The sequence below is a fragment of the Palaemon carinicauda genome, chromosome 9 (assembly GCF_036898095.1).
Source record: "Palaemon carinicauda isolate YSFRI2023 chromosome 9, ASM3689809v2, whole genome shotgun sequence".
Lineage (NCBI taxonomy): Eukaryota > Metazoa > Arthropoda > Malacostraca > Decapoda > Palaemonidae > Palaemon > Palaemon carinicauda.
This window is the reverse complement of record NC_090733.1, coordinates 32,878,364-32,883,363: the sequence shown is the minus strand read 5'-3', so window position 1 is coordinate 32,883,363 and position 5,000 is coordinate 32,878,364.

Below are 5,000 nucleotides of genomic sequence, written 5' to 3'. Positions count from 1 at the left end.
TACGGGATGTGGTTCCGTGTGATGTCCTTAATGCTTTTTTCGTCTTATTGGCAAATATGTTGTCAAGGTCTTTTTTCATCTCTAAATAAATAAAATAGTCCAGCTACTCACGGGTAGCCTTCCAGGAGGAGCAATGAGAGAAAGCCCTCTTCACAAAGACTTGGTGGTAAGATCGTTGTATATGGTGGGGCAAACGTTGTCACTATTGATGGAAACTCCAAGGTTCACTAGTTGACTGTAAATGGAGATATGGAATCCAGTTTCAGTGATTTAAACTAGCACATTCAGAAAGGGGAGTCGTTCTTTAGTGCTGTGCTCCAGCCAAAAAAGCAGACGGAGCTCCTTGATGTCCCAGCAACAGTAGTTTTAACGAAAGTATCATCATGATGTACAACTCCCATGTAGATGTTGATGAAAATGCTTTCATGATGACGCTGTTATTTTGATATATGTATGTCCTAGTTAGGTCGTGAAAGGGGCCATTCTTTGTACATATTTCTAGGAGTGTATAGAGGACATGTTCCAGGATGTTATTGGGAGCTGCATCTGGTGCGTGTTGGTAAACATAGATTCAGCGTCCAAAGAAGAGAAGACACCGTCACTCGAGGAGCCTCTGGTGGTTTTGAGCAATTCAGCAGCGGAGGATATACTATATTTGTCTGGATTGTATGGAGAGAGAAGGGAGTTAAGCATTTTCGCGATGGTAGGTGGATCTTGCTACCTGGAATCTCACACATGTCACTTCATTGCACTGCTTAGAGCACACCTCCCGACACAGCTTTTACCTTCGCATTCATAGCCAATAAGAATTCAACGCCTGGAATAAGACTGAGCTGTCACAAAGTCTTCATTTTTTTTTTGCTGAGCTCATGTGCCTCTCAGCTTGAAATATATGGCCACTTCACCCATGAAAACGAAAAAGAAAGATTAATCACGAAACCTTGAAATGGCCGTAGACTTTGTCCATAAACTTACGTTGAAATATACTTCTTGTATGTTAGGGATTATTTCCTTTACTGATGAAAACATATCCTTTTCATAAATGGGAATAGCAAAGTTACTGGCAAATTTCAGTGTCGTTGAGAAGAAGATGTAGCCGTTATCTTCAATCAAACTTGCATAAAAGAGGGTCTCCTATCGAAATACACCAATTTTACATAACATGACCAGTCAGTGAGTGAAGATCGAAGGATCAATGCCTACAGGAGGTTCCTGCTTCAAAAATAACTCACTATGAAGAAGAGTGAGACAGAAGAACACCCCGTCTTTCTTGACTGCTTAGACAAAGAGTTGGCTGACACCAGACACAGAAATTAATCACTTACAGATCATCCTGAGAAGGCCATTGGTGACACCATGGACACCATAAACGTAGGATAAGCTCTTTGAGAGGATGATAACAACCAACTTGATACATCAGCCGAGGAAGAGGGCAATGACCAAAAACAAGAAGTCCCCCGATACCACGACAATATATTTCATATTCTTTATAAACTCAAGAATAAGGAACTACAATGAAAAATTAAATTCGTTGTGGAAAAAACTTATCAATGTCAACAGTGGTAGGATTATATTGACCCTAGAGATTATAAGCCGAACCCTGTTCAGGAGGAGATCTTTCATCTTGGCCTCAATTGTAACTGTACTAGAAAACATAAACCTATTGGGAAAAGGAAGGATATCGAGCTCTTCTGGATTACTGATGTCCTCTAATTCCTGCTCCTTGTTGAAGCCCTATCAAGGGTATTATATGAGCAGAAATGTCACTTGCTTAATGAGAAATATTTCTAAAGAATTCAGGGAGAACAAAAAACATCATGGCTCATTCAGATGATAATACCAAAGGAAACTAAATCGTATCCTTATCTATGCAACGAATTCCAAGTGATTCCCCAGTAATCCTACAGAAGACTCCAGAATTATTAAAGCTGTTAATGCAGCCGCTAAGTCACCCATTTACCATTCATTACAAGGAATTATGGATTTGCTACATGTGCAAGGACGTCAAGACCCACAAGACTGGGAGCTCAATGAGACCTATCAAAAGCCAGTGAAAAAAAATCTTCACTACCTCTTCTTTCCATACATCATGTCATATATAACATTTCGTCCTTTGTTGAGTTCCTCGAAAACAATGGAGGCTATTTGAGCAATGGTGTCATTACTACCTTGATTACTGAGTCTATTAACCAACTTCCCTGCCAATGAGACCATCAACTTAATAATGAACCACGTATACAAAGACATAGCAATACCTTACTTCAATGTCCCAGATGAAAGCCTTCACATGCACCTGAGAATATGCACAAAAGTGTCCACCTTCACGACCCATGAGGGATATACATATATACAAAAGAATGGCGTCCCCCTGGGATCACCACCGGGAATCTTTTATGAAAACTATCACACATGGGTAGATGAAGAGCTAGTTTTCACGTATATATGTCAAACTGACGGGATGGGAAATACATTGAGGATACCTTCGTTAAAGGTACTTCCTCTTGGGACATTGAGGAACTGTGTTACATCTTAGAGGAGTGAGGCCTCCTATATCTTAGACTAAAATGCAGCAACAATGGACGTCTCGCCTTCCTGGATATCCAACTACATTATATCAATGAACCTTGGACTTTACCGAACACAATATCTCCACCATCAATACTTTGTTAAGAGAGCTCTCTCTCTCTTTCTCCTTGCTCCTACTGTAATGTACCGTTTAGGAACTGGATCATGCATCACAGAACCTTGCTAACCCCTGGGACCTCAACAGCCTGGTATGAAAAGGAACAGCGCAACAAGACAAGAGCAATAGAAATTAATATTTATTGTTGAGTAATCATACACTGTAATTAAAAATACCAAATAATGAAAAAAAATCATTATGGCCATCATAGAGATTATCTTTCAACAAGTTTAACTTCATGATCTGCTATAAAAGCACAAATGTAACCTAGCCCTCCAATACATGGCAACTATAGCATCATTGAGCAAAATAGCAGCTTACCTGGAATGAAGTCTCTCCAAGCAAGTGTCATAACTAATCACAGAACTGATTCCTCTAACATTTCAAAAATTCACCTGTCACTCGGGGGAAATTGTTCATCAGAGATCTCTAAAGTCAGTATGCTCTTGCTAACAAAAAGGTGCGGCCTTGTTTAACCTCACCAAAGCTTAAAAATATTAGAAATCGAGTTACATAAATTCATAAGGAAAACACACCCACCCACATACACAAACAGACATATCTATCTATCTATCTTTCTATCTATCTATCTATCTATCTATATACCTATCTATCTATCTATCTATCTATATATCTATATATCTATCTATCTATCTATCTATCTATCTATATATATATATATATATATATATATATATATATATATATATATATATATATATATATATATATATATATATATATATATATATATAATACTTATCAGTCACAAAACTGCACGTGACATATATTAAATGGGAAAATCCACAGGAAACAGGAAAGGAAAAGACCAGGTAGCAACCACTTTCGTGTATTACGTACACTTCTTCAGGGTACGTAATACACGAAAGCGCTTGGTACATGGTTTTTTCCTTTCCTGTTTCTTGTGGATTTCCCCTTATATATATATATATATATATATATATATATATATATATATATATATATATATATATATATATATATATATATATATATATATATATATTTATACACACACATATATATATATATATATATATATATATATATATATATATATATATATATATATAAATATATATATATATATATATATATATATATATATATATATATATATATATATATATATATATATATTATATATATATTTATATATATATATATATATATATATATATATATATATATATATATATATATATATATATATATATATATATATACATATAGATATATTTATTTATTCATTTATATATATAATCCAAACATTCTTTTAGTTATCAACACATAATCCATTAATGCCCTTTCTACTACTCTTCCATTTGCCACTCTTACCTATGTATACTTATTCTTATCTTTCTTTTTAAAGAAGCTAGCACTTATTACCATCTCTTGTTCAACACACATATCTACCAGTCTCTCACCACTCTCATTTTCACCTGGTACGCCATACTTCCCAATGACACCTTCTACCTCTCCAGCGCCCACTCTAGCATTTAAGTCACCCAACACAACTACATAATTCCTTCTACCCAGTCCTTCTACACACCTAGTTAATTCATTCCAGAACTCATTCCGCTCTTCTTCCCTTTTCTCACTACCTGGCCCATACGCACTGACAAACGCCCAACATTCCCTACCCAACCTAACCCTTACCCACATTAGCTTAGATGATATCTCCTTCCATTCCACTACTTTACCTGTCATCCATTCACTCAGCAATAACGCCACACCCTCTCTCGCTCTTCCCCTTTCAATCCCAGACACTCTACCAGACATTTCACCAAACATCACTTCACCCTTTCCTTTATTCTTTGTCTCACACAAGGCCAATACATCCATCCTTCTACTTCTAAGCATACTTCCAATCTCACATCTTTTACTCTCTATCGCACTACATCCACGCACATTCAAACACCCCAAAACTAGAGTGCGAGAGTGAGATCGAAAGATGTGCACGTGTTTAGGGGTATGGCAAACGGTATGTCTGATCATTTTTTGGTGGAAGGAAAATTAGTTGTAGCAAAAGAGTGGGGGAATAGAGTAGGTGGATGTAGAAGGGAGGTAGTGAAGGTTGAAGAGTTAATAAAACCGGTGGTAAAAAGTAAATATTAGGAAAGGTTGAAAATGGCATATGACTAGGTGAGAGTAAGAGAAACTGGTAATTTAGAGGAGTGGAAGTTAGTAAAAGAAAATTTTGTTGGGATTGCAAGTGATGTATGTGGCAAGAAGGTTGTTGGAGGCAGCATGAGGAGGGCAGTGAATGGTGGAATGAAGGAGTGAAGGTAAAGGT